General features: G+C 44.9%; 1 non-coding gene across 1 annotated transcript; it reads left to right on the top strand.

Moving 5' to 3' along the window:
* Positions 1-4,635: 4,635 nt before the first annotated feature.
* Positions 4,636-4,709, top strand: TRNAS-GCU (transfer RNA serine (anticodon GCU)). Its single transcript has one exon. It is a non-coding gene; the product is annotated as a tRNA-Ser (tRNA).
* Positions 4,710-11,627: the final 6,918 nt, after the last annotated feature.

Below are 11,627 nucleotides of genomic sequence, written 5' to 3'. Positions count from 1 at the left end.
GATTCCAAAAACATGTTTGTTTACACAGGCAGCAATGCAGCACACATCACACACTGCAAATACCACACACACACTGCACAAACCAAACACATACCGCACACCATAGCGCAAACGGCTTACACCATACACACTGCAAATACCACACACACTGCACAAAGCAAACACATACTGCACCGCACAAACTGCTTACACCATACACACTACAAAATACCACACACATCACATACCAAACATACTGCAAAGAGCACCGCACAAACTGCTTACACCATACACACTGCAAATACCACACACATCACATACACCACACACACACTGCACAAACCAAACACAGACTGCACACCACACTGCACCACACCAACTGCTTACACCACACACACTGCAAATACCACATACATTACATACACCACACTGCACAACCAAACGCATACTGCACACCGCACCGCACAAACTGCTTACACCACACACACTGCAAATACTGCACACATTACATACACCACACTGCACAAACCAAACACATACTGCACACCGCACCGCACAAACTGCTTACACCATACACACTGCAAATACCGCACACATTACATACACCACACTGCACAAACCAAACACATACTGCACACCACACCGCACAAACTGCTTACACCATACACACTGCAAATACCGCACACATTACATACACCACACTGCACAAACCAAACACATACCGCACACCACAGCGCACAAACTGCTTACACCATACACACTGCAAATACCGCACACATCACATACACCACACACTGCACAAACCAAACACATACTGCACACCGCACCGCACAAACTGCTTACATCATACACACTGCAAATACCGCACACATCACATACACCACACACTGCACAAACCAAACACATACTGCGCACCGCACAAACTGCTTACACCATACACACTGCAAATACCACACACACATCACATACACCACACACACTGCACAAAGCAAACACATACCGCACCGCACAAACTGCTTACACCATACACACTGGAAATACCACATACATCACATACACCACACACCTCACAAACCGCCTACACCACACATACTGAACACACCACATACCACAAACCGCTTACACCGCAAATACCATACAAAGAACACACATCACACTGCACAAACTGCTCACACCACACACTGCACAAATTGCTCACACCACACACTGCACAAATTGCTCACACCACACACTGCAAATACTGCACACACAGCTCCATATCAAGACAAGACAAGACAAATAACATTTATATCGCGCTTTTCTCCTGGCGGACTCAAAGCGCCAGAGCAGCAGCCACTAGGGCGCGCTCTATAGGCAGCAGCAGTGTTAGGGAGACTTGCCAAAGGTCTCCTACTGAATAGGTGCTGGCTTACTGAACAGGCAGAGCCGAGATTCGAACCCTGGTCTCCCGTGTCAGAGGCAGAGCCCTTAACCATTACACCATCCAGCCACGACTGACCGATATCGATGTGCATTCACTCAGGCAAAAACACACACATACATACAAACTGCTTACACCATACACACTGCAAATACCGCACACCGCAAAACCACAAACATCACATACACCACACAGACGCACACCTCACAAACCACCTACACCACACATACTACATACACAGCTCCATATCAATGTGCATTCACAAAAACACACACATATATACAAACACATACACCAGTTTTTATAAAAGGTCATTTGTCCAGCAGCACACTGTTGTACCTGTAGACTGTTTTGTAGCCTCATCCAGTGCAGGATAGTGTGACTTTGAGGCTCCAGTGTGTTACATTCAGCCCAGAGATCCTGAGATTGCAGGAGGATAGTGGAGGAGGGGGGCGTGTACAGGAAAGCCAGCACGCTGTGATAGCATCTAGAGCCCCTGCTGTGCAGTCTCCTCTCACCTCCTCAGCTGTGTCAGCAAGGCGAGCCTGGGATGCTGAATAGCCCTGGAAGCCCTGTCATCACTCAGCCTCCATGGACAACTGGCTGCTGTAGGCAGCTTTCCCATCCTGGTCAGTGTGCTCAGCTGCTTGAATAATCACCCCCGAGAGAGCAGCTTCCGTCCCTGCAACTGTGCGCCGCCATATTGTTGTAGCCCAACACAGAAACAGCAGCTTCTGATTGGCCCTTAGCTCAGAATCACGCCCAGCCCACAGCTGCCGGCCCATCCAATTATTTACAGATCCAGCAGCACAGCCGCCCGCCCCTACCCGCTTATAGCTGATCATCCAGCCACCCAGGGAGAGTGACTGTACAACTGAGAACTGTCTTTGACAGGCGGCTGGATACTTCCGGTTTTGGGTGGCTAGGGGGGGGCAGCAGCTGGCCAGGGGGTGTCGTCTGCCCCATTTTGCCATACGTGCGGACGCCCATGAACATGTATTTGTTCCTTCTTTTTGCAACTTTCTTACACTTTGTTACTGTTTTTATTCTCTTTTCCAGTATAATATGTAAGCATATATAATCCCTCTTTTTTGACTGGTCACTTTGTGCGTATTTCATGTGTAGATTTTATATTTGTCATTGTATGTGTTAATGCATGTTAGATGGTATCTCTTTTTCTGTGTTGTCTGTCTTCTGTTTTTTTACAGATGGGGTTCGACTAGTATTTTTCATGGTGAAGAAGAGTTTGGCATGGGGTTTGTTATCACATAACATGTGTTTGCTCTGTCTCCTTGCAACTTTCTTGCACTTTTTGTTTGTTTTTTATTCTTTTTTCCAGTATAATAAGTATGCATATATGATTTATTTATTTTTTTACAGGTCACTGTGCGCATTTCATGGGTAGTATTTTATATCTGTTATTGTATGTGTTAATGCATGTAAGTTGGTATCTCTTTTTTTGTGTTGTCTCTCATCTGTTTTCTTACAGACGGCGGTCGACAAGTATTTTTCATGTTGAAGAGGAGTTTGGCATTGGGTTTGTTATTACATGTATTTGTTCTTTCTGCTTGCAGCTTTCTTACTCTTTTTGTCTGACTTTATTTCTCTTTTCCAGTATAATATGTATGCATATATAAACAATCTTATTTCATGGGTAGTAATTTATATCTGTTATTGTATGTGTTAATGCAAGTAAGTTGGTATCTGCTTTTTTGTGTTGTCTCTCTTCTGTTTTCTTACAGATGGCGGTCGACAAGTGTTTTTCATGGTGAAGAAGAGTTGTGCATGTGAATTGTTAGTTGTTTTCTCTTTTTCTGTGTTGTCTCTCTTCTTTTGTCTTCCAGATGGAGCTGGAGAAGTATTTTTTATGCTGATGAAGAGTTGGGCATGGGATTTGTTGTAACATGTATTTGTTCCTTCTTTTTGCAACTTTCTTACACTTTGTGACTGTTTTTATTCTCTTTTGCAGTATAATATGTAAATATATATAATCCTCCTTTTTTGACTGGTCACATTGTGCGTATTTCATGCATAGATTCTATATTTGTCATTGTATGTGTTAATGCCTTGCCTTTTGTGTACAACAGTTGTCCGAAGAGAACCCCAGATAGCGATGTAAATTTATCTCTCTCTCTCTCTCCTGGGCCCATAACCCTGAGGTTGATGGATTGAAACCATCCTCTGCTAGGTGTACTTTGTTTTTTGTTTTTTACACCTTGCTTTACCACATAGGTTCTCAACATGCGGTACGCGTACCCCAGGGGGTACTTCTGATGGTTCCAGGGGGTACTTTGGCTTGATATAATTAACCAAGTATAACAAATTTAGAGTTTTAGAAAATGATAAATCCTATATAAACAACACTAAATTAGTATTTTAGCTAATTAAAAGCAACAGTAAATGCTTGGAAATTGTTTACAACCAATTATTATGTACTATGATTAAAAATATATTTGTCAAGGGGTACTTGAGATAATGTTTACTATGGCAGGGGGTACTTGGTGAGTACAGGGTTTTAAAAGGGGTACATACCAATAAAATGTTGAGAAACACTGCTTTACCACATGGGCCAATCAGTGGCCATAGCTATTTCAACTAATGTATCCCTCTTAAACTTGAAGGTTATATACAAACGTAAGCAGAGTGGTGCAGCAGAAGCGTGCTGGGCCCATAACCTAGAGGTTGATGGATCGAAACCATCCTCTGCTAGGCATGATTTCATTTTTGCACCTCGCTTCATCGCATGAGCAAAACGATTTCCATAGCCCTGTAAGAGAAAGTGTTATAAGGGCCCTGCCATAACATAGATATTACGGTAGCTACGACTACTCCTGGGACTTTCTTGTAGTTGAAGAGATGAGTGAACTGTGACACCACACTTAAAAACAAAACAAAAAAAAAAAACAGCAAACAGAGAAGCTTCCCCATATTTTTACATTACTATCTATGTTACAGCAAGCCCTAATGACACTTTCTCCTATGGGGCTATGGCCACCGATTGGCCCATGTGGTAAAGCAAGTTGTAAAAACCAAAGTACACCTAGCAGAGGACGGTTTCGATCCATCAACCTCTGGGTTATGGGCTCAGCAAGCTTCCGCTGCGCCACTCTGCTGCCACCCCGGGAATGCTTAGTTGTAGGAAAAAGTGGCGTTAAACTTCTTGGAGCAGACTTACTTCCTCCCTCCAAAAGACACACATACATCCCCATAAAATCATTTAGTAGCAACTGCATGCAGTCTCTGTGGTGCAATTGGTTAGTGCATTCAGCTGCTAACCGAAAGGTTGGTGGTTCAAGCCCACCCAGGGACGGCCTTGCCTTTTGTGTTCAACAATTGTCTGAAGAGAACCCCAGATAGCCATGTAGATTTATGGTATATCACAATGGTACATGCTAGGCTGGCTTCAGCAGGCAGTGTTGGTGGTATAGTGGTGAGCAATAGCTGCCTTCCAAGCAGTTGACTTGGGTTTGATTCCTGGCAAATGTATGTGAGTGGGCTTTTGACATCCTACAAATCCCTGGAAGACATGGAAAGGGGGGTGTTGTTCTTTTCGGATATCTGTAATATCCGCGGATATTAGTGTTATGCGCCCAAATATCCGCGGACAGCTATCCGGATTTTGCCCCAGGTATCCAAAATCCGAATCCGGTCGGATAGCTGAAAAAGTTTGGATAGTCCGGGTTACCCGGATATCCGGAATCCTGATGAGCAGCACTGCTCCCCGTCTCTCTGATTCAGGTTTTCTAAATGCATGCATAGAAGCTGATTAATTAACACTTGATTTGGAGCACTTGGATAAATCTATCAAAGCAGTGTTCCCCGCTATATCATCGGAACTGCCAAATTTCGATGGTAAACTCGAAATTTGGAATCCGAGAGCTCAGCCCTGTTGCGGACTACACAGAAGTGCAGTCCTCTTACTGCAACGGATCCCGCTGATCTATTGCAGCGTGACAATTCTGAACAGCTCCTATATATAAAATTGGAGTCATTCACTCTACGCTTAGCAATGAGCGGAGAACGGACATAAAAAAGAAAGGCTCAGTTCCCACTGGAGTGGAGAACGGACTAATGGCTGATTCACACTACACAAGCTTTTAAAGCGCTAGAGATTAGAGATGGCCCAAACTGTTCGCCCGCGGACAGTTCCCGGGGAACAACATGTGTTCATTAACATATGGCGCGTTCAACCAGCCCCCTATACATTATAATGGAGCCAGAAATTGACCCCTAACCCCAGAGTCAGCAGACACATGGCAGCCAATCAGCTATCCCTCCCACCTGGACCATCCATCCCCCCCACTTATCAGAAAGAAAGCACAGCAGCCATTTAGCAGTCTGTGTTTAGCTTCTGTGCTAGGCAGATCAGGGAGAGTGTGCTGCTGACAGGGATAATGTTAGTTAGGCCTGTGTTCCTTGTCCTCAGTGCAGATTCTTGCTGCTACCACAGTATTCCGAGCAGCTGATAGCCCTTCTTAGGGCAGGTAATTTTTTTTTCTGCTATTGTGCACTGGACAGACACAGCAGCAATACATGTATGCTATTGGAGACAGGGCTACTGATCATAGAAGTGCACTGACTAGATAACCCAATAATCCTTCACCACCACTACTGGCAACGTATATTCACTACTACTTCCCTGGCAGAGTTTTTTTTTTTTTTTTTACTTACAGTATCAAGAAAAAAAAGGACAGGCAGGGACAGGCCACACCACAGGGGTCGTGCTGCTGTGATTTCCTGTGGCCCTAAGATATTGCCCAATGTTCAGAGGCCACGTACCTTGAACTTAAAAAATGTCACAATGACTGGCTTACACAGCAGCACACCCCACTTCTACTGCTTCTGCTAGGAACCTTGCCACAACATCTTCATCCTCCCCTGATATGGGCACTCTACAAGGTAACTGAACTACCTCAACTTGATCATAGGGGCTGGAAAACCGCAACTGCCTGCACTCCCACGAACGTGCACGCAAGAATAGCAACCGTCATCACTACACAAAGATTGCCACCGAGAGGATTAACATTTACGTTCTGGAAGATTTAACTAGTCAAAACAATAATTTGCTCACCTGAGGTTATCACTAAAGCTCTTTGCGTTTTTTTGCGGTGCGGTAAATGTTGAGTTTTGTCTGTCAGTATGAGCCGAAGGCTTACATTACCTGATCGACGCGTACACACGCCAGATGTTTTAAAGCACTTTATTCCACAAATTTTGGAATGTAATGTGATGTGATTTCTGCTCTTTAGAGATTAAAACACAACTCTGGGTCAACTTATGTAATGTTTCGGGGGACTTTTGCCATGGATCCCCCTCTGGCATTCAAGGTCCAGGTGTTAGGCCCCTGTAAACAACTTTTCCGTCACTTTTGTGGCCAGAAACCATCCCTCTTGGTTTTAGAATTCGCCTGCCCATTGAAGGCTATGGCGATTCGCAAACGTTTGCGGCAAAAATGTCAAGCTCGCAACATTACTACTGGAGAGTTGAAAAGCTCTCGCTAATGGAACGCTATGCTATGGAGGATTTTTACTAAATCACATCGCGCCAGTGTGAACACACACATAGGAGAACACTAGCAAGAGCTTTTAAAATCACAAAACGCCTAGAAAAGTTCTTGTAGTGTGAATAAGCCTTTAGGGACCATTCACACTTAACAGCGCAAAACAGTAGCGCTTCACTTTTGCATGGGTGATTTTACAGCGATTAGTGCAATAAAATCACTGTATACTCTCACGATTCAGAGCGATCGCGATCAGTGCTTTTGAAAGCACTGTATCGCAATCACTCCTGAATCGTAGCAAAGTGCTGCAAGGTACACGTTTTGCGATTGCCGCTAATCGTGAAACACCTGCGATTGGTGGCAATCGTGACAGTGAGATTACTGCCATAGGTTAATATTGCGCTAGCGCTTTGGCGATTAGCAGGAATCACCCACTAATCACCCAAGTGAGAATGGGCCATTTTAGGGCCAGTGCACACCAAAAACCGCTAGCGGTTTTTGAAGCGGCTTTTCAGAGCGATTCTAGGCATGTTTAGAGAGATTTTCTAAACATCCCTAGCGGTTTTTGGAGCATTTTTGTGTAGCAGATTTTATATTTTGTTACAGTAAAGCTGTAACTGAACAGCTTCTCTAACAAAAACGCTTGGTAGACACCTCAGAGGTCTCAAAGATGCTGCAGGACTCAAGTTTGCGTTTGGGGGAAAAACGAGCCGCTCTGGTGTGTACCAGCCCATTCACTAACATTAGCCAAGCGATTTTCCCCCTGAAAGCGTTTTTAAAAATGCTCAGAACCGCTCTTTGTGTGCACCAGCCCATAGACAGTTTGTTGAAGGTATGGAGTCTGATGAGAAAGATTTATTTATTTTTAGAGAAAATGACTCACAGAACAAATTGACTTCTTTAGAAGATTAAGACTGCTGTCATTTATTAAATCTGTTAAGAACACAGATACAAAGCACAGTAAAAGGCCACAGGAGAGGAAATCAGTGTGGCTTATAGACATCTGTACAAACACATGCTTAAACCTGATGAATCCCATGATATCTCACACCAACTGTCATTAGAGGCCCAGTTGTTACAGGAAAAAAGTCAACCACTTTATAGTAAGTTCTTGGTATTAATGGAAATGAAAAGTTTGAGCAATAGTGGAATTAAATGCCATTAACAAGAGCAACCCAGTTCAATGAAAGGATGAATAAACCTGATCTTCTCATTGCATGGGAAAAAGCAGAGCACAGCAACCAATCAGTGACTGTTTGGAATTTCGCTCACTATATTTTGCCATCATAGAGATGGTTAATGAGATGCAAATAAACCTGGCTTGTATGCAAAATTTATGCAGCTTGGAACAGAGCCAGACAAATTAACTTCCTGTAGATTTTGATTGGCTCATTTTTCAAACTGCATAAAAACTTGGAACTATCTGCATCTCATTTACCAGCTCAAGTTAGTACACACCGTTCTTTGTTTCCACACAGCGGCAGGGCCGGGCCGAGGCATAGGCTGGAGAGGCTCCAGCCTCAGGGCGCAGTGAAGGAGGGGGCGCACAATTCATTCAGCTGTCATTCCTAATTGTGTATGAAGCAGAAAGAAATAAGAAAAGGGGATACATAGCAGTGACTGCAAGCCAGATAACTAGATATTAAGGTGTTGGGGGCCCTGGGGCACCTCTTAGTCTAACAGCAATCAGTGAGTGACAGCTGGGGTGGGAGGGGTGGAGGGGCGCACTTTGGTGTCTCAGCCTTGGGTGCTGGAGGACCTTGTCCCTGCTCTGCACAGCGTCATTCTTTCCGTTCTCCCGTGCGCGATTCCAGATCCAAAATTGCTGCCTATTGAAATCAATTGTCTGCTTCCGAATTGTGCGTGGAACACAACCCATGCAAATCCCCACTGCTGTCCATAGGCACAGCAGAGGGATATGGATGCAAAGTTGCATTACCAAGGGTGCTGGGTCTGTGCAAATTGCAGAATATGGAAACCTAATAAAATTTTACACTCTTAGATCCTGCTTAAAGGACATCTGAGGTGAAAATAAACAGATGAGAAAAACAGTTTTTTCTATTCTCCTAAAAATGATTTTTTTTTATATTGAAATCTAGTTTTTAAGTTTTCTCTGCTCAATGAAACCTTCCTTGAAATATGCCAGAGATAAAATCTATGAACTATTGGACCTTTGTATCTCTTTCCTGCTCTCTACAGCCATAAAACACTTTCCTGTCAGTAAATGGCTTCTATTACTTGTCAGTAAGGGTTATGCTATAGTCTGGCCCAGTCCGACCTGGACAGAAACTGTCACTTGCATACATGACGTTTAACTCTTTCAGACAAAGAAAAAAAGGAACACAGCCTAGTTATTTGTGTGCTTGGTACTATACATTTACATGTCTATCTCATCATGTCACGTCACCTCAGTTGTTCTTTAACCTCCTTAGCGGTAACCCTGTGTGTGACACGGGGTAAGCCGCCGGAGGGTGCCGCTCAGGCCCTGCTGGGCCGATTTTCATAATTTTTTTTTTGCTGGACGCAGCTAGCACTTTGCTAGCTGCGCCAGCACCCCGATCGCCGCTATCCGGTGCGGCGCGCGCCCCCCCCCCCCAGACCCCTGCGCTGCCTGGCCAATCAGTGCCAGGCAGCGACAAGGGGTGGATCGGGTCTCCCAATGGCGTCCCGACGTCGCTGACGTCATCCCGCCCCGTCGCCATGGCAACGGGGGAAGCCCTCCAGGAAATCCCGTTCTTTGAACGGGATTTCCTGATCGCCTATCGCCGGAGGCGATCGGCGGGGCTGGGGGGATGCCGCTGAGCCCTGGGCTCGCTACATGATTTAAAAAAAAAAATATCAAAAAAAAAAACTGCTGCGCTGCCCCCTGGCGGTATTTTTCATACCGCCAAGGGGGTTAACCTCCCTGGCGTTCTGAATCCCCGCAGCCGCGGGTGGTTTTTTTTAACCTAATTTTTCTTTTAAAATCATGTAGCTAGCCTAGCGCTAGCTACACAATTCCCCCCTCCCTGCTTCCTCCCTCCCACCCTTCTGATTGCCGCCGGCGATCATGCCCATCAGGAAATCCCGTTCTGAACCCGATTTACTTCAGGGCTTCATCAACGTCGTGACTTGAGTGAGTCCCGATCCACCACTCAGCGCTGCCCTGATTAGCCAGGCTGCGCACGGGGTCTCGGGGGGGGGGGGGCTGTTACGCAGCGGGTAGCAGCGCATCGGCGGCGAACGGAGAAATGTGCAGCTAGCAAAGTGCTAAAAAAAATATAAATTCAAATCAGCCCACCAGGGCCTGAGCAGCGCCCTGCGGCGTTACTGGACGAGCTGAGCTCGTCCGTAATGCCCAGGAGGTTAAAGTGGCAGGATACATATTCATAACTGTGGTTAAAGGGTCATCAAAATGTCTGATGATTAATGCAATACACTAATAGCTAGTCCACTCTCCATCCACAGGTCCAGATTACATGGAGAGTGTCCCACCGTTAAATGTGAACCTGAAGCTGGGAAGGGAAAAAAGCCACTAACCTATGTAGAGGGAAGGCTCTGGATCTCAAAGTCTTCCCGATCCTTGCTCCACCACTGTTCCCTCAAATGTATTTGACCTGCAGATTGAGTGCCTCTTCAGCTCTCCTCAAGCAGGCAGGGCTAGTGGATTGTGTACGTGGGAGTCCGGGCTTGCCAATGTGCAGCACGGGTGCGCATATCTTCAGAAGCCCTGGGGATGAGAATACTCCTGAAGCCTGCTGATGAGTACCAAAGATGAGTCAGCTCTAAACCATCGAGACCGAATGAGGATTTGGGAGGCTCTATGGGATCCAAAACCTTTTTAGATACAGCCTATTTATAATTAGATTTGCAAATGAATACCCACATTTTTACCTCATCATGTCGCTTGAGGTACCATTAAGGAGAAACCGTAACCTTGGATTGAACTTCATCCCAATCAGTAGCTGATAACCACTTTACCATGAGAAATATTTAACTTTTCTCAAACGGGGGAGCTGTATGGCTGATATTGTAGTGAAACCCCTCCCACAGCGTGATGTCAGCACCAGGGTGCAGACATCAGAATGTGGGACCCTTGCGGGAAAGAACAGCTGTTTCCAACTGCCAAAAATGCATCATCTCTTTCCACAGACATCACCTGCCAGCAGTAAAGATGTCGCCATGTGATAAATGTCAGAATATTAATCAGGGAGAGGAAAGATTTTACAACAAGCAAGCACTGACTAAATAATTTATACATAATTAGTGTAAAAAATAAGCACTTTTTTTTCCATTACGTTATTTTCAGTGCAGTTCCTCTTTATGTCTGGGCAACTAGTCTTCCTTCTTGTTTCAGGACAGTATGCAAAACTATTGGAAGCATAAGGTTATGCTTATGCTTATGCTGAGGTTATCACTAAAGCTCTTTGCGTTTTTTTGTGGTGCAGTAAATGTTGAGTTTTGTCTGTCAGTATGAGCCGAAGGCTTACATTACCTGATCGACGCGTACACACGCCAGATGTTTTAAAGCACTTTATTCCACAAATTTTGGAATGTAATGTGATGTGATTTCTGCTCTTTAGAGATTAAAACACAACTCTGGGTCAACTTATGTAATGTTTCGGGGGACTTTTGCCATGGATCCCCCTCTGGCATTCAAGGTCCAGGTGTTAGGCCCCTGTAAACAACTTTTCCGTCACTTTTGTGGCCAGAAACCATCCCTCTTGGTTTTAGAATTCGCCTGCCCAT

The sequence above is a fragment of the Hyperolius riggenbachi genome, chromosome 9, assembly GCF_040937935.1.
Source record: "Hyperolius riggenbachi isolate aHypRig1 chromosome 9, aHypRig1.pri, whole genome shotgun sequence".
Classification (NCBI taxonomy): domain Eukaryota; kingdom Metazoa; phylum Chordata; class Amphibia; order Anura; family Hyperoliidae; genus Hyperolius; species Hyperolius riggenbachi.
Note: the sequence above shows the minus strand (reverse complement) of the source record. Positions and strands in the feature narration are given on the sequence as shown.